Raw genomic sequence first — 25,903 nt, 5'->3', positions numbered from 1 at the left:
TGGGAGAAGAACTGGGATTATGAAATATCACTGAAGATCACTGAGTGGTGAATGGCGAACAAACAGATGGATACGAGAGCATCTTCTGCCAAAGGAAGACAAAACCGAGGAATACTAAGACACAGCGATGGTTGTTGCCTAACCGAAGGAAATGGGTGAACTATTATCAGTTTCAGTAGCACAAGTGGGTACCAGTTATAATTCCTCCAGGTTCTGCTCTAAGCATCGTTGTGTAGAGGTGAAAAGTAGAGTCTGAAAACGTCAATATAAACTTACATTCAGATTACACACAGCTGAAACGAAGCCTAAGGGCAGGAGATTCTAAAGGTTCCTGAATCAGGGAATCCTCAGTAAGAAGGTGATGCTTGTGTTGAATCTTAAATGGAGAACATATATTTACCTGGCAAAGAGGGCTGCAACATGGTATTCCAGATGGAAGTAACATGTGTAAATTGTAAATTTTTGTCAGTAAAAGCAGAAGGTGTTCTGTGTAACACTTGTGTAGTGGGTATTTTATTATGCATCTGTCAAAACACATAGTACTATATATCATAAAGAGTGAACTTTAATACAGGCATACCTTGCAGATGCAAACTAGTATATACAGGATGGGCAAATAACAAGGTCCTACTGTATAGCATGGGGAACTATATTCAGTGTCCTCTGATAAACCATAATGGAAAAGAATATGAAAAAGAATATATATATATGTATAAGTATATTACTTTGCTGTACAGTAAAAAGTACAACATTGTGAATCAACTATATTCCAGTAAAATATTTTTTTAAAAAATTTAAAAATACAGGCATACCTTGGAGATATTCTGAGATATGTGGGGTGGGTTCGGTTCCAGACCACCACAATAAAGCAAATATCACAATAAAGCAAGTTGTACAAATTTGTTTTGGTTTCCCTGTGTATATGAAAGTTATACTATACTGTAGTCTCTTCAGTGTGCAATACCATTATGTCTAAATAAACAATGTCATATTTAAAAATATCTTATTGCTAAAAATGCTAACCATCTTCTGAGCCTTCAACTAGTTGTAGTAGTAATGTAAAAGATCACTGATCACAGTGATAACCATCACAAATATAAAAAGAATATAAGAAATTTATAATATTATGAGAATTACCAAATGTGATACAGAGACACGAAGTGAGCAATAGCTGTTGGGGAAATGGTGCCAAGAGACTTGCTCAACTCAGGGTTGCCACAAATCTTTAGTTTGTAAAAAATGCAATATCTGCAAAAATGAAGTGCAATGAAACGAGGTAGTATGTGCAAGTAAAAATAAATACCTCAGAATGCTGGAGGATCTTGGGATGGAATGCAGATTGTGATAATTGAATCTGGGCTATAAATGTATGACACAACCTCACAGAAGGGGTTGGGCAAAAAAAAGTTAAAAAAAAAAAAAAAGAAGCTGACCTCAGTAACTCTGGATGACAGTATTTTGATTGGAAAATGTACAAAAATGATAACTGTATATAACAACACTGTACTATAGTTTATAAATTTGTTTCTTACAAGGGTATGGATTGAAAGTTCTGAAAGAACTTTATATCAGTACCAGGGTTGAAAAAATAGGTAAATAAATGTTAGGTAATTGAAGCTAGATTTTCCCTATCAGAGAAAGAAGTTACAAATAAGCAAAGAGAGGCTAGAATAAACCCTGTGATTATTAGAGTTGGAAACACTGGTTTAAACTCATATTTAATAGATAGGTAGATATGGATGGGTGGACAGACATACAAAAAAGGCAAATAGAAAAATATTTATAGATATGTGGATATACAAAGGTTAATCTACAAACACATATTTCCTAGATGTGTTTGCTGAGTGGGCCTAAAAGCTGTAACTTCCTAATAGATCTTCATTTCTAAATACTACTCTCCAACAAGAGGAACTATGCCTCCTTAGGGAAGTTACTGATTATAGTGCTGGGGCAGGGAACATGCAAGGTGAGCCTGGAATATCTTGTCTCAGAAAACAGTAAGTGTTCAAAAACCAAAAGGAAGGGCACATGTCAAAAGGACACACAAGAGCTCAGCTGAAAGAGCTCCAGATGTGTAAATTCAGACCAATTTGAACAACAACAAAAAAAAATGACACAGTATTGGATTATAACTCAAAATATAAAACAAGTCAACAAAAACATAATGATATAAATATTGAAAAACAAAAAAGAGATACATCTTACTTACAAAATTCCACATAATATGTATACACTGTCCCCTTCAGGATGTATATTTTAATCCTCTTAATCCATCCCCGAGTGTGGAATGTTCTTAGTGAGTATGGAAAAAATAAAAACTTTAGAATGGAGAGACCTGGCAGACACTATCTCAATCAAGTGATCAAGTTTAACATCACCAGTGGTGAGTCATGTTGATATCTTATTCCCCATTCGTCCATTGATACATCCCATGATGTGATGGGATGAGAAGGACATTTCAGCTCAGTGCTATTATTCCTAAAATCCAGTCAGTCACCCCAGACTAAACATGAGAAAGCTATCAGACACACCCCAACTGAGAGACACATCAAAATTCCTGACTGGTTCCCTTCGAAACTGTCAGTGTCACGGAAAGCAAAGAAAGATCGACAAACTGCCAAAATCCAAGGAGGCTAGGAAGACACAGATGACTAACTGCAATGCGTCATCCTTAATTGGTTCCTGGGAACAGAAAAAGCATATAGTGAAAAAACCAAAAAACAAAAAACTGGTGATGTTGAAATAAAACCTGGACTTTAGTAAGAAGTTAGGTGCTATTGTTAATCTCTTAGTTTGACACATGTACCGTAGGTATGTCAGTGTTACTATCAGATGAAAGTAGGTCAATGGCATATGGAAACTCCCTTTTCCATCTTGGCAACCTTTATATACATATGAAAGTTTTGCAAAATAAAAATGTTATTTAAACCACAGAAGAGTAATCTTTTTATCTCTTCGAAGCTCATTTTCCATGCATTCCATATTCTGTATATTATAAAGTGATATGATATACATAAGGAAACAAAAGTTATTTAAAAAGAAGATGTCTTTGAAATAAACTGAAATAAATTTGGCATTAAGAACATATATCAAACTTGTTTATAGGTTCCATGTAGTGGTGGTGTTGTCACACATACTGTAGTTACAGTACTTCTCTCCTGTAAGTACACACTTAACCACGTGTGAAGGAACTTTTTCATTGTTCTACGTACTCAGGTGCTAATGTTTGATTTGTCTTCATTTTAAATGTAACCAGGAATTCTGTGGAATCTAAATTTTTGGAACCCTATCACATTTTTGGGTGGCCCGCATTGCTTCAGAACCTCCTGTCTACTTCCTATCCATAGGATTTGACACCTTGTTGGAAGTGTGGAAAAATTCTCCTTAATTCTTCAGCTAAAATATTACCATCCCAAAGCATGCCCTTTGTGTGTATTTACTGACCTCAGATAAATGAGATGCTAGTGTTGGGATTTAAACACAGAGCCCATTGAGTCTTTAGCTGCTTAGAAAGGTGGCAAAAATCATGTACAATGCCTCATTGAAATAAAAGGTGGTCTAAGAAGAAAAATGAGTGTCTGCAGATGCAGAACACACAGAAGTGCAGATTAACAGGAGCCCCAGGAGACTTCTTCACAGAGATAGAGAACACACAGTGACAGCACTGCCAGGCTTGTTTTCTAATCTGTTCAATCACAGTTCAAGTTCCTTAGCACATAAAAGTCTGGTCAGCAACTAGCAGGAAAGTGCAAGTTTTCTGAAAATTTTGGATTTTTATGCATTCTACCTCTGTTGGCAACTTACTTTATTTCACTTTAATAGTCATAATCAAACAAATCAACATTCACATGTTCTCTAAAGTCCAGAGAGTTGGAAATGGAATTTATATGATGATTTAAAACTTCATTTTGTTTAGTTTTATCAAGCATAGTCGCTCTATCTTTCTAAAAAGAAATCACCATCTCCATTTATCTTTTCTGTTGATAAAGTGTTTCTAGATGGATGATTGTTCTACTTTCCATCATAGCTGCATACTTGAAAACACCTCTCATCAATAAGTATGAGTCACAGTGGCCGATTGGCTATATATCCATAGCAAAGCTAAAGGTTCTGTAGAATCCTAATGAAGAATGGATTTTTGTAAAGTTTATTTGTTAACAATTATTATCTACAAGCATATCTTTTCTCTTTATCAGAATAGAATACTTATAAAATAAACATGTGAATAAAAACATAAACTTTTATTTTCTTGTACCCTTCTTTGAAGAGATGTGATTTTTTAAGACAGATTTTCATGATATTTCCTGATGAAATAATCAGGAAAAAAATCAACCTGGTAGATTGCCACTTATTTTGATTATAGTTCTGAGATGTATCAAAGCATTAAATAATTAGTATTTAAAATAATTATGTTAATTTAGGTGAAAAAAACCAAGCAATTAATGACCCTTCCTATGGATTTCTAAATAGCCAGGCAAGATATTCCTGCAATTTAGGTCAGGATGAACCTTTGAATCAGATATTTTAGTTAATTGCAGTAGAAATTTTATATTTCTTAAAATGTTACTCAGTATTTTTCTTAAATAACATAATATATTAGAGTGTTGGTTTTACATTTTGAAAACTTCAGATAGCACTTTAGAGTAGGAATGTCTGGACCAACCATTTTATTATGAAAGTAATCCAGTGACTCAATAAATCCTTTCATAGCTATATACTCTAGAAACTCTTACATGTGTCCACTGGGAAACTAATATATTTAAAGGAAATGACCTATGGATTCATGAATCATGCAATTATATTCTACCTGGAAAAAAGCCAACCCTAGAATTTGAAGCCCTAGAGTATGAAGTCAGCCATTTTTATAATGACCAAATGCAAGCAAACCTAAATAACATATTATTTAAAAGTTACATAGATAGGGCTTCCCTGGTGGCACAGTGGTTGAGAATCTGCCTGCCAATGCATGGGACACAGGTTCGAGCCCTGGTCTGGGAAGATCCCACATGCCGCGGAGCAACTAGGCCCGTGCGCCACAACTACTGAGCCTGCACGTCTGGAGCCTGTGCTCCGCAACAAGAGGGGCCGCGATAGTGAGAGGCCCGCGCACAGCGATGAAGAGTGGCTCCCGCTTGCCGCAACTACAGAAAGCCCTTGCACAGAAACGAACACCCAACACAGCCAAAATAAATAAATAAGTAAATAATAAGAATAAAAGAATTCCCTTAAAAAAAAGTTACATATATAATAAAATTATTAAGGAGAAAAGCAAGAAACTGCTAAACAATTCATATTAGTATTTTTTATGTGGGATGATGCAAGGATGGTGACACCATGGAACATGGAAGAAACACAGAAGTCACTTCAATGACACTAATAATAGTATTGTTTTTTGCTCCATAGGTGTCCAATTCTATCTTATGCTTAATGGCTTTGATATATGTTACACATATTTTCTTGTGTATTTCAAATATTTTATTAAAAAATGTGTTTTTCAAAAGCCCTTGTTTATTGGATTTTCTATTCTAAATACTGGGCTATTAAACCAAAGCACACTTGACTGCCAAAATGTATACAAGTGCTGCTTATGATCTCAGAGTTTTTAAAAAGGTTTCCATCATCTCTTCTACTTAAGAGGGGAGAAACACTCAGAGTGTACTTGTTCCCTTACAGGAAAGGATCTTCTTGTTTTAACACCATTATTGTTTTTGTTGCTGCTAATACGGTCATCTACCAGTGCACTCAAAAGGAGTTCTAACTCATTCTAACATCATTTTAGGAAAGAAGAAATGACCATGCAAAATACCTAGAATGGCTACCTTTCTCAATGCCCTTTGGGATGCCCCCAGTCATTTAATTTTTAGGGAATTGCTATTTATTAATTTTCTATTCCCTGTCATGGGCCTCTTATTTTCCCTTCCCTAGTTTTCCTACTATAACAGATCAGAGTCCATTTGGATCATACCTGAGCAGGAAAAATGAATACTTATAAAGGAAAATACAATTTCTAATTAATCTCCTAGTTAATGAAAATAAAGGATGGCAACTTAGAAGACTAGTCAATATTGGCATAACATTTATTAATCAGGAGGATAATGGACAACTTTAAAACTTAACTTTGCAGTTTTATACTGTCATTGTTGCCTGTTCCACACTTCCACTGAGGTAGAGGTATTCATATATGAGCAATTTAATTATCGTGCCACTGATCACAGTGTAGCTGAAATTAACTATATTTATCTCTGTAACAGCTATGCTTTGCAAAGCCTTAATTAATTTCACACACTTGAGATATTAGATATGGATAAAACTGACAATACTGATGTTCTCTTGCAGGATTTTTGAAGCTTTACTTCTCTATTTTGGCTTTAAACGTATACTTAGCAGCTGTCATTACACAGAAGACACTTCATCTAACCTTGTATTTCAAAATATTAAATAAGAGTCTAAAAGGATCTGAAAAGAGTGGAGGTCTCAAATATGTGAAATGAATCTTTATAAAATGTTTTATTCTGGGTTATTATAAAGACTACATACATTCACCAATGTCCCTACACATCCTAGAATTCCAAATCATTATAGTTCCCTGTCATTTTTAAGTAGTAAAGAACAATCCACTTTATTACCATGAATGTATTTATTACAAGATTTCATGCAGGAATACAAAGAATATTTCCCTATTTTGGCGGGGGGGAGATTATTTTTCTGTAACCAGTTTGCTATAATTCCTGTGCAATTCAGTTCAGGTGGGATTTTCCACAACATTGAAAATCTTGGCTTTTTAAAGTGCAATATGTATGTAGTGATTAGAAGAAAGTATACAAAATTGAAGTCTGGAGCCAAAGAATGGTTTTGAATGTCAGGGGCTTTGGATGAATACACAGAGAATATTGTCATTGTTTAAAAAAACCAACACCACCAAGGGTATCCAAAGATAGTTTATTTTTCTCGAATACCATAAAATCAAGGAAGAAGAAATTCCTGGCATTTATTTAGTTATTTAAAAAGGTCACCAAGGACTCCAGCTATTAATATATTTCCCTTATGTTATCCTTAGCCATATTGGCTTCATGTTCACAACTGTTGCCTCATGGAATCAAGATGACTGCTGCAACTCTACACATTATGTTCCACAAATCAAGAAGAAGTATGGAAAGGTGACAACAGCTACGTCACTCCCATTTTATTAGGAAATTTTAAACTTTACCACAAATTCTCAGTAGACTTATGATTATATCTCATTAGCCAAAGTTGTCACAGAGCTGGTGCTACTGAAATTGTTGTTCCCAAATGAATATGTAATCAGTCCAAATATAATTTGTGACCTACTTTCAGTTACAGGCTTTTGTTTGAGATGGAGTTTGTAATGATTGTCAAGGAAAATAGTAATGATTGTGAAGGACTCAAGAAAGTATTTAAGCAGGTAAGAATCAGCTCTAGAACTGAGAGTGGGTAATATTAATCAGATAGTTTTGTTTTCATTTGTTTTGTTTTGATGGCAATGATAACTTATTGGAGAAGTGGCTAGAGAAATGAAAACTAAGAGAAGGAGGAAATGGCAATTAATAGCTGCTAATAATTTAAATGATATTGGGGAGTAAGAATGGTAGATGTTAAAACATATAACTACAGTTTGAGATTCACTGATTTGGAGCCTTGTTTAAACAGTATTAGAAAAAAATAGAAAAGTTACAAAGGAAAGTTTTATGGGAAATGGTGACAGTGAAGGATGGAAAGCTTAGCTCATGAGAGTATCCCAGTTTATTTACAGTCATCTTGAAATGCAGAACTGGATCTTGGGACAAGAGATGCTGGTCTATCAGCCGGCTGAATACAAATAGTAAGTGAAAGTGTGGCAATAGAAAATAGCCAATGAAGAGAGTATAGAAAACATGTAAGAAATTAGAAATTAAAACAATACTTGATATTCTAGTCTGTAGTTAGGCGTAGCAGAGATGAGGCAAGGGGAAAAAAAAAAGAGGAAACACAGACCTTTTATGCAAAATTAAAGATTTATCACACACCTTCTCTGTGCCTAGCACCATACTAGGGGTTAGTTAAGCATGCCAAAAATAAGACAGTTTCTATCCTCTAGTAAGCTGCCCCTTAGAGGAGAAAACTAACAATTAAATGGGAATGACAATATAGTAGGATACAGGCTGTAACTGCAAAATATGGTGCTCCCTTGAAGTGACCTTCATCCCAATGTGGAGTCACTAGAGATGAAAAGTTTGTGGACTTAAAGAGGTAGTATCTTAGCTTTAAAAAAAAGATATAATCAAGTTCATGAAGGCTTTAAAGGTAATGTTAAAATTCAGTTGTATATGTATACCACAAATTCTTTTTTCATTTATCTGTCAACATACAATTACCTTTTTTCCATATCTTGGTTATTATGAATAATGATGCAATGAACATGGGAGTATAGATATCTCTTCTAGATCCTGATTTCAAATCTTTTAGATATATACCCAGAAGTGGATTGCTGAATCATGTGGTAGTTCTATTTTTAATTTTTTTGAGGAAAAAATTACTTTTTTCCATAATGGCTGCACCATTTTACATTCTCACCAACAACGTACATGGGTCTCAATTTCTCCAAAGCCTTTCCAACACCTACGTTTTGGTTTTTAATTTTGTTTATTTCTAATACATGAAAAAGTTATTTGCATAAACAATGACAATTATGAAAAAAAGGGTAATGTCAAGAAGATGTGTCAATTGACAGAGATGCCAAGAAAATGAAGCACTTAATGGCATTCCTGAAACTATACATGAATCTAGGAGCTCAGTGATATTCCTCAATAAAGCATTTATGATTTGGTGCAGGGGGAAAGAGAATACAATGTAGGAAATATTAAGAACTGTGTGGATAGCAGGGGAATTGAGGTAGCAAACACAGAGTATTCTTTTGAGAAGACTGTTGTTTAAGAGAAGGAAAAATGTAAAGATATAAATAAGTATGAGTATGGAGGCTAAGAATAGTTAATATTTCTAGGTGCAAGTGAATATTGCTTTGGATATTTAATATATTTCAAAAAAATAAATGAAAGCCTATATCTGCCAGTTTCTTTCTCCCTTATGAAACTTAAACTCTCAAATAACCAAAGCAATATCCATTTATTTTTTTTAACTTCCTTAAAGGTTGAAATCAATTCTATTTAGCAAAACAGCACACATTGTAGAAAGTAATATAAATTTGTGCTTCTGAAGTACACAAGTTAAATACATGTGATTCAACAAAGGGCTAAGTGATGCCCCTCTCATATGGTATAGGTATAAATGGCATAGACCACTCAGCCTAACCTTGCCTAGACTAGACACTAATACCTTGTAGTTCCCCTGGTAGTTTGGCAGTAACCTACGTGTAAGAATATTACATTTACTATAAGCAATATACATAAATTAAATAGCTTGAATTTTTGTTTGTTTTAAAAATTCTGGTAGTTTAATGGGTCAGGCTATTTTTAGGAAGTCTGAGATCAGTGTGTGTGTGTGTGTGTGTGTGTGTGTGCACGCGTGTGTGTGTGTGTAGGGAGGTGAACCATGGTGCATGAGCCACATGCAGAGCCACCTGGTACATGCTTTTTTATAGCTGTCTGCCCTTGATTAAGGGCTGGAATATGTCACTTGTAATACACTTTATTAGAGTTGTGCAAATCTATTACATCTTGAAACAGAGAAGTGCAGAAGTTATAAAAGAAATAAAAAAAGAAATTTAAAATACTTTTTACTTTCATTGATTTGCTACTTCTAGGAAAATGTTACCTGCAATATGTAAAGTTTCTATCTGACTTTCCCCCCTAGACTTCATTAACTTAATCAAATCATTGTAACTTGGTGCTTGCCACCTCATTATCATGTATTATGTAGTTGTCTTTTAAATTCATTAGACAGAGACCTTCCATTTAAAGCACATTAGTTTCTCCACTCTTCCGAAACCTTTAGCCAGAGGTGGAAATTTATAAGGTCTAATGCAGTATCCAAAAAGAAAGACTTTTGACTTGGGATTTCATACTGGAGTAATAGCTGAAGCAGTTTTACCTATCAAATTAATGAAGCTTATTCTTTAGAGTTCCTCATTTTTCCTGTGTTTAATTTTACAATTTTATTCTTTTAATTAAAGCAGCATTTCTCAACGGGGGCACTGTTAGCACTTTTGAATGGATAATTCCTTGTTGCAGGTGTAGGGGGATTTGGGCTTTGTAGGCTATTTAGCAGCATAAATATCCCCTACCCACTAGATTCTAGGAGCTGTGACAATAAAATAAAAGTCCAGATAGTTTCAAAATCCCCCAGCTGGGTGCCTGGGGATGATGACCATTTGAGAATTACAGACTTAAAGGCTCCCCTTCCCTCAAATTATATAAGCTTCAGCCACACAACACCTGCATCTGGCTTGGAGAGCAGTTATCAAAAAAACTGTCGAAGAAAGTATAATATTATTTTAGTTATAACCCAGAATATTATGTGAATGATTTTTTAAATTTTATACTTTTTTTGACTTTTAACTAGCAAAATATCTGAGGATCTTGATTTGTTTTGTCTAACATGTGACAAGCTTACTGACTTGGAAGTGATGCAGTTTAAAAAAAATTCTTTTAAATAAATAGCACCCATTAAACAGAAAAATGTCATTAAAACGAATGTGGGGTATGAATTCAGACTACACACCATTTATGTGTTAGGTGCAATGAAGAGTAAGCATGTGACTAGAAGTGGATACTTCTATAATTGATGAAGTTAAATGTAAAATACTACACCCTTTGTGCTGTGTAACAGACTCTTTATGCCACAAAATGAAAACTTTATGAAGAAATGACAATTTTTGAACCTAATAGTACACTGCAATCAACGCTTTCAGTAGCAATGTAAGAAGATTATTTTTTCCCTTCTTAGAGAATTAATTAGTACCTAGAGATTCATAAAACAACAGTATATGTTATTTAAAAAATTGTTGATAAAAAGACATTTCAATACATAGGAGTTCCTTAATTTAACATGTTTGTAGTATTTTTTTCTAAAAAACAGATAGCCATTGGAGAAGAAATAAATATCGTGGGACAAAAATGTAAAATATGGCAGGATAAAATAGCTAAATTATTTGCTTTTGAAATAACTGAAATATCAATATCAATGTCAATTTATATCATGATTTCTAAGTTTTGTTATAATCTCTAAAAAGAGTCAGAAAGTATCATTTTTAAACAGGTGTATGAATTTAAATATATTTGCTATTTAATTAAATAACTAATATAATTTTATAATAGTAAGTGTAAATAAATGTGTCTGGCAAATATACACTCTTTGTTTTAGATTTTCTGATTTCTCTTTCAATATAACCTAGAATTCTCTTAATCTAAAATATCCATAAGACTTAAAATATTTACTTTTGGGACAATATATTGAATCTTAATGTCATTGGATTAAAATAAAAGTATCATTAGTTTAAAAAAGAAATGTAACCACAAAGTCTGATTAATGCTACTGTACTGATTAACTAATATCAGCACGAGTGTAACTGTTCCCTAGTGTCTCTCATTTAAATATATTTCCTGATGTCAAAGGAGACAATATCAAGGGAAGTCATTAGCAACAGTCAAAGATGAAAAAAAGCGTCTTTCCACCACATTCTACGCTTGAGAAATGAACAATGCATTTAGGAAAAAGACCGTGCATGTGTGTGTATAAGAGAGAAAGAGAGAAAGGGAGAGAGACAGAGAAAGAGACGGAGAGAAACAGAGAGAACAAAGCACTGGGGTTTATGGGTGAAATATACTGTCCAGATCAGGGTTTCTTGATCTAGATTTCACTGACCTCTCTCAACCCCTCTGGAAGTTATATAATTCTAGAGAAAAGAGAGTGTCTAAGTGGTCATGAGCTCTTTTCTAAGAGAAGGAATTATCAGAGTATTTTTTTCTTTCCCCCAGCTTTCCAAAATATAAAGTTTCCTGTGTCTAGAGATGTAAATATAGCTTATAATGAACTGTTTTTGGTAAAATTAACTATGATGGAATAGTGTTTAGTGAAGTAGAAGGAAAAAAAATGCTATCTAATTTATAGTACACACATGCTTAACTAGTATGCAATTGACCAATAGGTACATCTCTGAATCTAACATAATTTTGTTCCAAAAAATTTAGAGAATGATTCCTCAATACTTGTCATTATTTTCACTTGCTCTGCAATATGACAAAGATAACAAATATCATTTTCTGCAATAATTAATAGGTAATACTTATTGATAACTCACTGAATACTCAATGCTGGGCTAAGTACTTTCAATGAGATTTCATGTTTCTTTTAATCTTTCCAACAACCTAGTGAAGTAGGAACTATTATTATATGCATTTTATTGTTTGGAAAACATAAGCTTAAAGAGATGAATTGATCTCCTAAAGTTCAAAGCACTACTATATGAAAAGTAATATGTTTCAAGTGTGGGGTACTCACAAGTCCTACAGTGCTATACTTCTCTATCACTACTAGAAGTTAATGTGGTATTGAATTACTAACTAAAGTGAGGTTAATCAAAGGGTACCATCAAAAAAATGTATTCAAACTTACATCAGCCATTGCGTCAACAACTTTTCACAGATACTCAACTATGCCAATAATTTCTGCCTTCTAGATTTTGCAGCCAAAAGCAGTACAAGTATCTAAAAACGTGTGGAAAAAGTTTTTCTACAAACCTGCAACAGAGGTTTTTCTGTTATTGTATAGGATTCTGAGGAAGTCACATGCAGAAATACTAATCATTGAGCAACTGGTGCAACTGCCTTTAACATGCTGGAAGTAGACAAGAAACACTGGAAAAGCTTTGTAAGATAAACGGCATTTTTTCCACTCCACCCAATGAGGGAATTGGTTTCAAAGAACATCCCAATCAAACACTTGCTCTACACAGTAAATTGGCTTAAATAATTCACCCTTTGTGGAGAGCTCTAGCAGAATGTAGAGACAAATGGCTCAGGATCACCAAAATCTAAGAATATAGAGACACACCCAAACTAACACATACAAACACTTCAAAGTTGCTAACAGACTAGATTTTAATTGTTCTCACCATGGAAAAGAAATGATAATTATGTGACATGATAGAGGTGTTAGCTATTGCTATGGTAATAATCATATTGCAGTATATAAATATATCAAATCAATATCTTGTACACCTTAAACTTACTCAATGTCATATGTCAATTATATCTCAATAATAATAATTATAATAATAATAAAAACACTGCCAGGCAAGCACTTCTCTTTCAGAAGACTGCCTTGACTCAGCTTATTTTTTCTATGCACGTCACTCATTGCATATACTCAAACTTTATCTCAATTAATTCAAACTCCCTTAATTTAAGTAAAATCTATGTGAAATAGATAGTCTTTTCTTTACTTCGTATACATGGAAACTAAAGTTTAAGGATCAAAACACTTGCTCAAAACCTGTTTTCCTGATGCCATCCTCTCACTGTTTTTATCATTGTTTTATAGCCTATCCTAAATTCTAACACAGCCATCTAAACAAGCTCTTAATATACTCTATTGTTTAATATTGTAAATTGAATCACATAATTTTACAGTTGAATGTCCCTTTGAGAACATATAAACTGGATGCATGATAAAATGATGAAATCACCTGAACACCAAATTAAGATCTCCAAAGTCATAAGCTATCTTTTAAAATCATACGGAATATGTCAAAATGGACATATAGAAGATAAAACTGACTTTATTTTACACTATTGTTCTAAGTGTAAACTTAGAAGAGTAAATGGACTCAATGGGAAAATAGAGTTTGGAAGAATTTTCTAGTAGCCAAAAAGAAATTACTTTGCTTATGTGACATTTAGATGGCTCCATTTCTGGTGTTCCAGCAAATGGACAATGCCTTGGAAGACAGAATATGCAGTCAACTTCAGCATCTAAATAATTTCTTCTACTAGATTTTTTCAACTACTCACATTCAACTCAGATGTTATTTCAACCACTTTGTCGTTATTCTAATTCAATGAAATTTTAAAAAGCCACATTCTAAAAAAGCCAATACAAATAATGTCCTATGTATACAAGAGTATTAGAATGCAAGTTAACCCTGATTATCAAGCAATCCAGTTAAATTTTTAATGTTTCCATGCAAATAACACCAGAGATTAATCAAGTCTTTGGCATGGAATACTTTTGCTCCCTGTCTTCATGAAGTTTAATGTCTTTAAATTTACAAATCAGGTATTGCTTAGTTTATGAAGACTTCTTTCACCCTCTCTACTGTCTTTTTAATCCTGGCTGAGGCAACCAACCAAGCAACATTTCCATTGTAATTATTTGCTTCCATGTTTACCTCATCTACAAAGTAATGTGCTACATAGAGAAGAAAATAAAAAGTCAGTTCTTATTGGTCTTTATTCTCATCTGCCTAGCACAATATTTTGCAAGTACTAGGTGTCAAAAAAGTGTTTATTATATAGATGAAGAAATTAATGATTGCATGAATAAAAGTCGTTTGATATTATATAATATGTCAGCCACATATAAGCGTAATAAGGTGTTTATATTAATTTAAGATTTCATAAAGATGCCCAATATGTTAATAATCTATTCTAAAAGAAATAAATTATCAATTTTTAAAGAAGATATAGCAAGAAATTAGACCAGGAAGCATAAAACTTGGATTTTCATTTTTGTTTTATCCCTTAACTCTTGAGTCCTTGCTTCCTTCAGCTTTAAAGTGCATGTATGTTATGCCTGCATGTTATCTACAAATAGCCTTTAAATTCACACTGTACATTGCCCTTAAGCACTGAAAATACCTAATTAAAATTTCAACAGATTTAAGTTCTCTGATTACAAGGGAGCATGATATTTCTAGAGTGAAGATACTATTTTAATAGCATGCCATATGCTAGAAAATATACTTGAAGTGTTAAGATTCAGAGAATAAGGTATGTTTACTAATTCATTTTCATACTATTAAAAATAATAATGTTATTAGCACATTTGGCACATTAAGATGAATTGTCTTGAAAGACTGGAGAAAGGAGTGACTTTCTTTTTCTTTTTCCCCTATATGTTGTAAACATTAATTCAAAATATGGGTATAATGTGTATACCCATATAGCCACATAAGCACAGGTTCAAAGACCTCATAAAACATTACTGATGAATCATAACAGGTTCAAACAAGCTGTTACAGCCTAGTGGGTTAAAACCTCTTTAATATTGATTTATAAAGCTGTAAGCATTATTAAAGAACAAAACATGGTAGTATTTTAAAAATTCTTTATTTGTTTACCTATCAGCTAAAAAATAGTAAATAACAAACATTTTCTAATAGTGTATGCCTGTGTGAAAAGTCTGTATTTCTATACATTACTGAGCAGATACAGCCATTCAGAAAGGGGGTAGTTTTATTTTTGTAGCAAAAGGAAAAAAAACTGAGAAAAGATATTAAGGATTTGAGTTTTAAGTCAACCTCCTTCGCTTTAGTTTAGTATATTTTAGAATATATTTTCTTTAGATCAAATTTGTATCTTTGTGTCTCACCAAAGCACAGCTGAAGAAAAAAAAATATCTTCCATGTAGAAGACAAGGATTTTTTAAAAAAAAACTTCTAAATTTATAACTAGGTTCAAAGATGGAGTTCTTAAATCAGGATATGGTTATAATTTTAGGAACATAATTTCAAAATGTCCTTAACTGTACTAAGTAAACTTCCATTTTAAGCTATACAAAGGCAAATCATATTTCCCAAAGACCATAATTTAGCAGCACTTTTTTTTTGTTTTTTTTTTGCTGGAAACAGATACATCTTTTTAGAAAACAAGAGAAAAGTAATCATATTATGAGATCATTGCTTTTACATACTGTATGGAAATACATGTAGGATTTTGGTGCATTCAGTCCCATGTTTCTTATTTTTCTCTCTTGTGCAAAGAATTACACTCTTGACAATATATCAAGAAATATTCACTTTGGTTCTTAAATACAATCTTTCTTAAAATTATACCCTTGAAATATATGGACAAAAATTTTTGATTTTTCAGGAATTTTGGTATAAGTTTTACACTTCAAATTGTATACCTTTTATTTGGTAAAATTTGTAACATAAATTTAAGATTCTGAAATCTGAAATATAGTACTGCAAGACGTTTTAGGAGATTTTTGTAATATCACTAAGGTTTACTCTGAATCACTTTAATATCTCCAGATTTTCTAGTGTTTAGTTACTTTGAAAACAGTAAGATAGCTATTTGGGCAGCTAACCAGAGGGGGTTATTTCTATGCATTTTTTAAACAATCCGATAACTGTTAAGTGAAAAGGATAAACTAACCAATCTAAGTCAAAATGTTTTATAAGGTCTCTGGGCACAAAATAAATATTTTCTCTTTCTTTTGCTGCAGTTGAAATAAATTTTTGTTTTTACTCCTTTCATTTTTTTAATGGTTTATGTGTTTGCCCTTTAAAAGTATGTGGCAGGTTTGCTCTCTACATCACCATGGTCTATATAGACATACTGCACTATATATATATATATATATATATATATATATATATATATATATATATATATATACTGCAGTATGACCTGGTACGTACATGTCAATAATATATAATTCAGGAAATACTGTAAATTTACTAGTTTGCCTAATGGTCAGAGAGAATCAGAACTTTAGGTAATAAAGTGAAAAGTTTATTTTAATTGGACATTTTGTATTTTGAGGAATTATAAGAGGAATTATAAGGAATTATAGGAGGAATTATAAGTAAAATAATTTTTTTCAGATCATACATGCTTTTTTTTTACTTGCATTTGAAGAAAGCTATTCTTTTATAATTTTATCCTTTTGCCCAATGTGACTTTTTTTTGCTGTTAAAAAGCAAAGGGTTTTAAAATAATAATGATAAAGAAGCAAAGGCAAAAAATGTTTCAATTAAAAACATTAAAAAATGTGTTAAACATAAAATGTGTTTGTTATTGAGAGCTCTTCCTACCAGCTTGCAAGAATTAATTGTATTAGTTTGTTAATGGTGCATAACAAACTACCCCAAACTTAATATCTTAAAAAGATACTCATTTTTTAGCAAACAGTTCTATAGATAGAAGTCTGGCATGTTATGGTTGGATTCTCTACTTAACAGTATAACAAGGTTAAAATCAGCATGTTGGCTAGACTAAGTTCTTATCCTGAGGCTTCAGGGGAAAACTGGCTTTCATGCCCATTCTTATCGTTGGTGTTATGATCTAGTAAGTCAAAAGGATAAACTAATCCCCCTAAGTCAAAATGTTTTATAAGATGGTCTCTGCAGAAGATAGATATTTCCCCTTTGTTTGGCTGCAGTTAAAATTCTATTTCCTTGAGGCTGTAGGACTGAGGCCCACATTTCCTTGCTACTTGTCACCAGGTGCCACTCTCAGCTGCTTGAGGCCGTCCTTATTCTTTGACAGGTGGCCCCCTCCAACTTTAAGCAGCAATACTGCTTAGACTCTGCTTAGACTCCTTCTACTTCAAATATCTAACTTCTCATTCAATCAGCGTAAGTAAACTCTGTGCTAATAAAGGGCTCATGTGATTAGATCAAGCCTACCCAGATAATACACATATCATAAAATGAACTGTACCATTTAACATAACCTAAATCATGAGAGTAAAACCCATCATATTCATTATTCTAGAGACTGTCCATAATTTTTACATAGGGTGGGGGTGAGAAATCTTGGAAGCCGTTTTCTTTTCTTTTTTTTAATTGAAGTATAGGTGATTTACAATGTTGTGTTAGTTTATGGTGTACAGCAGAGTGGTTCAGTTTTACATACACACACACACACACACATGCACACACACATATTTTATGGTGGTCATTTTAGAACTCTGCCTACTACTATCCTCCCCCCATATCCTCACAGGTGCAGAATAGATTCACACACTCCCAGTGTTTCCAAGGTTCTCATCCATTACAACATCAGTTCAAAGTCCAAAATATACATTTAAATCTCTTCATTGTAAAAGGTCTACAATTTCATTTTCTAAACCATCTCAGTCAGAAACAGATGAGGCTACTGAGTGTAACCTATTATTAAGTATAACGCCTACATATAATTCAATCTATGAAACTAATGACACAAATAACCTGAGCTGAACATTTCCAATATCCAGTGGAATGATGAGAATAGAGTAATATTTTTTGACATTCTGGTTCAAAAATAAAGAAAAAAGTGAATGGTTAGAAAGGGTCATCAGATCAAAGTAGTTTTGAAATCCAGACAGGAACTCAACCTGTATTTCCTTGTTTAGGAGTTAAATCCTGGGAATAATCCTCTATTAGCTTTTGGATCCACCCTCTGACCTCTTGCCTCTGCCATCTGGAATTTTGGCTGTGCATAAATGGTAGCAACTTATTTTTGAATCTGAGTTGTTTTATCAGCCTGGTCACTGTAGGTAGAATCTTTGGGTTTTAATAATCTTCTTTTATTTTCTACTTTCTCAGTTCCTATCAGTTCAAGTTGCCAGTGTTGTTGCTTATATAATTTTCCTAAAAACCTTATGGGCCTTTGTGGATTTCACTGGTTTTCATTAGTAGAACAAAGCCATGTCTACAGATCTGAGATAATCACTTTGGTTTCTACAGATATGAATTAGGAGCAATTCCTTTAAATCTCCTACATGTCCTATGGCTTAATCAAGACTCTCATGATGAACCTTTTATTTTTTTCCCCCCTTTTCCCCTGGAAGCAGGCTCTTAGCATTTTCTCCCTATGTAATGTTGCCAGAAACAATTTCTGAATGTTAGCATCTTTGCAATTTGGATAGGCTGAGAATTACCCAATTCACCAAGACTTCATTCATTTTGTTTAAAAGTTCTTTCTTCAATTTACCTCTTTCCTCTTACACTTTACTAAAAAAGAAAGAAGAAACCAGGGCACATCTTCAAAATGTTGCTTAGAAATCTTCTTAGCTATATACCCAGTTTCAGCACTTATGATTTCTGCTTTACCCAAAACTACAGGACATGACTTTGCTAAGTTTCCTGCCACAACAAAACAAGAATCACCTTTCAGTTTCCAACAACATTTTTTTTTCACTTCCCTTGGAGCCTTCTTCAGCAGTGTTTATGAAGTTCATATTTCTACCAACATTCTATTTATAGTGATTTAGGCTTTCTCTAGGGCTATTTAGAATTTCTTTATAATGTTCTTTACTTTTTTATGAACCCTCAGCTATAACATCTTTAAAAATCTATATTTTTACTAACAATCTGCTCAAGAAAATCTAGATTTTTTCTATCATGCGCTTTGAAATTCTTCTGGCCCTCTCCCACTGTCCCATTTTAGGGTTTTCCTAAGGAAGCACCCTACTTTAGGTACCAACATCTGTGTTAATCTCCTATTGTTTTGTAACAAATTACCACAGACTTACTGCCTTAAAAAACACCCATTTAAAAAAAAACAAAACAAAAAAACACCCGTTTATTAACTCACAGTTCTATAAATCAGGAGTCTGGCACAGCATGACTGGATTGGATTCTTTGCTCAGGCCGTAACAAGGCTGAAAATAAGTTGTTGGACAGGCTCTCTTTTCTTCTGGAAACACTTTTCAATAATTTCCTTCCAAAATTAATCTTGTTTTTGGCAGAATTCATTTCCTTGTAGTTTTAGGACTGAGATCTCCATTTCCTTAATAGCTGTCAGCGGGGGTTGCTCTTAGCTGGTTGATGCTACCTGCATTCCTTGAGTCCTATCCTCAAAGGAGCCACATTGCATGGAATCCTTTTTGTGCTTCAAATCTGACTACTATTCCTTTTTCAGTTAGCCTAAGACTCTAACTTTAAAAGGCTCATGTGATTAGGTCAGGTCCACCCAGATGATCTCTTTATCTTAAATTGAACTGTATCATATAAATAACCTAATTACAGGATTAAAATCCATAATGCTCATAGTGGTGGTAATTATGGAGGTCATTACTATCAGAAAATCGCGCAGCTGTCTCAGAATTCTGCTTACTGCCACAAATTGTTACATTTTTAGGAAATATATGAGCTATTTGATGTTACTTTGATGGCTTATATCTGCCATTGTGATAGTATTTACACTATAGATATTGGCAGCAGCTAAAGATCCAGGCTTTTGTTGTTGTTGATTATTGTCTTGTTGAATTTGTGTGGGTGTATAGAGGGTTTACTGACACAACGTCAGTTTATGTATGTATGAGATAACTCTGTTCATCTATATCTATCTATAATAGATAAATATAGATAGATAGATAATTACATAGATAAGTAATAGATTGAAACAGATATACTGATGGACAAGTTGAGAAAAAATACCACACACTACTCTGTATCCTTTGTCTAGATTAACCAAATACAACTTTTTGTCACACTTGCTTTATCTCTCTCTTGCTTTCTCATATGTGTATATCTGCATATTATTATTACAATTCAACAAAAAATGGTTCTTTCCTTGCTTACCTAAGCTTCTTATTTGCATGTCACCTTTTTGATTGCAAAAACCCTGGCTCCTACAATATCAGTACATTTAATCATTTGTTCAATTCCACAGTACTCACATGAACACAAAAATAGTTTCAGATATCTATGCCCATATCACTACAACAAACAAAAATACTAAGTAGAGTTCAAAATTAGTATACAATTCCTTTTATTTTTATTTGGCCAAGGATATATAAGCAAAATATTGAGTTTAAGTTAATTTAGATGCTTTATATGCTTATTTATTTATAGTACAGTTAAATTTGTTTATGTCTGTATTCTATTTGAGCAATACTTCTCTCCATCCTTGTTAAATTAAATTTCATTTTTGAATATATGAAATATTAACATGTTTATAAAAGTGAAAATTATATATCTATATCTATATCTATATCTATATATACATACACACACACTGAGAAAATTGTCATGCCTTCTTCCATGCCATCCTCTCCGTTCCCACTCATGCACTCCTCTACGTATTGCATAAGTTCCTGGTTACTTTTTCTGTTTTTTACAATTACTCAAAAGCACAAAACTATTCATGCTGTGGTTGTTTTTTTTTCTCTTTCATTATTTTACTTAATATTAATATATCCTAAAAGTCACTCCATATCTGCTCACAGTTTATTCAACCATAATTTATTTAACCAATTTTCTATACAAGCAAGTAAGGTTTTTATTTTCTGTTATGCAACAATAAATAATAGCACAATTAATCAGATCATACATATATATTATAGTAATTTTTGAGGTTTATTATCTTGGTAAGTTTCTAGAAATAAGATTTCTGAGTTCAAGGGTAAGGGCATAGATAATAATACTGCCTAATTCCCCTCCAGAGGAGATTCTATCACTCTGCATTGCCACAGGCAATGAATGTATCAGAATGCCTGTTTTCTCAGAGCATTGACAATCAAAGGTATTGTCAAGCTTTGGAATTGTTGCCAAACTAGTAAGCTAATAATATGTATTTAATTGTGATTAATCTACATGATCTATGTAATGCAATATTTTTAGCATTTATATGCCTTCCATGAATGTTAAAATTTGAACTATGAAAATACAGTAAGTCCTATATACAAACATTCAAGTTGTGAACTTTCAAAGATGAGAATGAGCTACTACCCAGACATCACTGGATTGTTTTTTCAGAATGGTAGAACTGAATCCAGCAAGGAGCCAGATTCTGTGCCGTCAATGTCAGGTGTGAGCGAAATTGTAGCTTGCCCTCCATCTCCTAATGCTGAAGATCCTTCAGCTCTACCATCTCCCACCTCCTCTCCCTCCTCCAGTCAGTAACTCTTCTTGCCTGTTCATTCGATGCCAGCCCCTGTATGCCAGCTATTGTATTGTATTACTGAACTTTCCAAGGTACTGTACTGTAAGATTAAAAATGTTTTTTTCATTTTTTGTGTTTTTTTAATGTATTATTTGTGTGAAAATTATTATAAACCTATTACAGTACAGTACTATATGGCCAATTGTGTCAGTTGGGTACCTAGGCTGACTTTGTTGGACTTACAAACTGGACTTACGAACACGCTCTCAGAACGCAGCTCATTCGTATGTAGGAAACTTACTGTAAACTCATTCTAAAGAAATATGCGTGCATACATATTGCTCATTTAGAACAAAGGTCATATGAAAACTTTAGTCTGGCTGGTATTTAACTAGGCATGTAAATGTATTTTTAACATGACCTTTTTCATCAGAGAAATCTTACTAGCAATAGACTTCATGTTCTATAGATAATTAGTAGATGACGATCAAAGACTTAGTATGTGAAGTTTGTTGGAGAATACACCTGTAGAAACTTCACATAATCATAATCATTGACCATCATAGAAATATATGTGTGTGTGTATATATATGTATATATATATATATATATCTACATATATATAAACATGTGTACATATATATAGTGGAAGTAGCCCCCTTTTCCTTCCTGCCTGACTGCTTAAACTAGGACACTGCTTTTCTGCCCTTGGTGCTCCTGCTTCTCAGGTCTTCCAATTTGGACTGTATGACACTACTGTCTTTCGTGGGTCTTCAGCTTACAGACAGCAGGTTGTAGGACTTCTCTGCCTCCATAATTTCGTAAGCCAATTCTACTAAATCTTTTCCTATAATATGTCCTATTGATTCTATTTCTCTGGAGAATCATGACTAATACATCCTCCTAAGACTGTGGTCACCAGGAGATTCTCATTTTCAAGCTAGCTCACAGTTCATTCTCCATAAATTTATTAAAATGATCATTTAAGTATTCCTCTAACTTTATGGTTTCAGCAGCTTCTGCTCCAGGCAATCAGATCTTGGCAGTGTCTCTCTGCATGTTCCAGATCTTAAAGCCAGATTTTGGGGTAGTTGTTTGCCCTGCAACCTCAATTCTCTGAAGAAATTGAGAAAAACATTTATTTCCAGTCTATTCAGGTTTTATTCTTTACAGTTGAGAGTGAGAGCGATGTGTTTCAAGATCTTTACACGATAGAGGTGAACCTGGAAGTCTCACAATATTCCTTAATAAACTAATTTTTTAGTGCTCCATACAAAATACCTATTATGAATGTATAACTGAATGAATAATTACAAAGTAATTATATTTGCATAACCATGACCTAGATGAAGTCATAGAATATGAACAGTACTCCAGAAGTAGCCCCATTTCCCCCTCCCAATCACTATGCTATCCTTTCTCCTCAAAGGTAACCATCATACTGACTACATTGTACTACTGCAACCTTTGAACAGTATTGCTCATTTTTGTAATTTATATAAGTGCCATCACTCAACATTTATTATTTTATGTCTGACTCTTTCATTCAGTCATTTATTTTGAGATTTATGCATGCTATTGTATATAGCAGTAATGTTTCTATTTTCCTTGATATGTAGTATTCTACTGCCTAGAGATACCATAATCAAATACTTTTTACTATTCAATGGCAGTTTATCCCCCCACCCCGCAGTTTTTAATCTGTTTCAGTACTGCCAATCATTCTTGAATATGTTGTTACACATATACACACATATACTTTGCTATTATTTAGGAGCATGATTTCTAGGTCAGTTACATGAATATTTTATTTTAATGGATAATGTCAACCCGCTTTTCAAAGTGGTTGCACAAATTTACACATTAATATATTTCATTATATGCAATATATGAATTTGAAACAATTAACTTCTTTTGGTATACAGGGCAGATAAAAATCATATGCAAGATAAGTTTATTCATTATAATTATATTCTTTAAAGTTTTACTAAATCAAGTTTTAATATCTGTTACTGATGACCTGTCATTTAAGAATAGATAACCACCTGCTATTATGCTTAGATGAAATTTGCTGGAATGTTATGAAAAAGATATTGTGATTTTAAGTTATTAATACATTCCCTTACCTATTATTCATCTTTGGTTATGAATCATTATTTTCCACTAATTAACTATGATGCATACCTGTTTTATCATAGCAAATTTATAAAAAAGTGTCCTATTTGTATTAATAGGTTTAAAATGTAGTGTTTAAAATGCAGCTTGAGAGAGCAGGAGAGCCCCTGAGAGCAGTGTCCAGAGGGGGCTCCATCATGTAACCCAGCTGTTCTTCCAGAATCACCACACGCACCCCACGGTCTGCACCCTGACTTAGCTGACTGCAGACCCAGAGGATGGGGATGAGGAAGAACCACCCATGGGTGCCCACACCCTGTGGCCTGACCCCTTTTGTCCAGCCAGGCCTCTGTCACCCGAGCCCTCTGGAGCTGGAGTTCAAACAGTCTGTATGCACGGCAATAGGGAAGGCAGATCTTCTCAGCATGCGGGGACCCCAGGTGTCATCTGTGACTTGTGGTGACTACCAAATGCAAAAGCAGCTTGGGGTGGCATCCATTGGCCTCTGAGGACCTCTGGCCTCTTGGTTCCCGGGCCCAGCCCAGGGCAATGTTCCAAGGCAGTCTTGGTTCCTGACCTGGGGGTGGGTGGACTCTGGGATGGGCAGGTGAGCACCAAAGCTGGAGAAAGGGTATTTCCTCCCAGGCTAGATCTGGTGTGCTGTGTCCCAATGGCTCCCACAGGATCTTTCATAAAGGTGATTCCATTGTCCCTGGCTCACTTCTGTTATGATGTCATGCAGGTGATTTTGTGGTGGCCTGACAGGCACTGTACCTCTGTTTTAGCCCTTTTCAAGGGGGTGAGGCCTTAAAAGCCGGGTCCCTTCCTTGGTGGGGGGCCTCAGTGGTAGCCTCATGGGGGCTATAAGGGGTCCAAGTATGGGGGTCATAAGCTGAGAAATAAAGGAATTATACTCATCCCCACCACAAATCTACTTCAGTGAGGCAACTGATTCAATGCCAATCTCATTCAGAAACATCGTCACAAACACATTCACAAATAATGTTTAATCTGAGCACTCTGCGGCCAGTCAAGTTGACACATAAAATTAACTATCAGTAAAGCCCCCACTCTTTCATGGGCTTTACTGCCAGGAATTCCACCAGGTTTTCAAGATGAAGATCCCAGAAAGATTCCCTCTTGGTTCTGGCAGAGGGAATAATCATTTTGAAACTCCTTCAGAAATTTCTGCATAACAGAAGCCTACTTTTCAGGGGAAAAGATGTTAGCAGAGTCTTTTCCCTCTGAGGGAGGAGCATTCCACCAACTATAGCCTCCTTTTACCCTCTTATCTCACCTCAAGTGTCAAAAAAGCTATACCACTGGAGAAAGACTTGTGAAGGTCACACCACAGAGATGCAGGCCCATCAACAGACTGAAATTTGATCATAAGATTCTCCTCCCACATATCTTACTACCATACTAACAGCAGCAGGGTAAAATATAGTCAATTCTCCTTATTTGCAGATTCTGTATTTGTGAATTCACCTACTTCCTAAAATTTATTTGTAACTCTCAAGTCAACACTTGTGGAGGTTTTGCAATCATTCGCAGATAAGGACAGAGTGGCGAAAAATTTTAGTTTCCTGACATGCATGCCCCAGCTGAGATGGAATTAGGAGATGCTCTGCCTTCTTGTCTCAGCTCTCATACTGGAAATATATCCTTTTTTAGGGTCTTTTTAGTGTTACATTTTTAAAAAATTGGGGGGCTGGTTTTGGTGATGTTGCTGTTTAAAATGGCCCCCAAGTGAAGTGCTGAAATGCTGTCTAGTGTTTCTAGAGCAAGAAGGATGTGATGTGCCTTTCCGACAAAATACGTGTGTTAGAGCAGCTTCATTCGGGCATGAGTTACAGCGCTGCTCCTTGTGAGTTCAATGTAAATGAATCACAATATGATACCTTCATAAAACAGATGAGGAATTTCACTGATCTGTATCTGAGGCTGCTCTGGAAAGTGCTAAAGTAACATCTATAGTGTGTCATAAAACTACTGGAGATATCAAAAAGCGCCTAAAT

This window comes from Grampus griseus (assembly GCF_964374135.1).
Source record: "Grampus griseus genome assembly, chromosome: 5".
Taxonomy (NCBI): Eukaryota; Metazoa; Chordata; class Mammalia; order Artiodactyla; family Delphinidae; genus Grampus; species Grampus griseus.
This window is presented reverse-complemented; position numbering follows the sequence as displayed.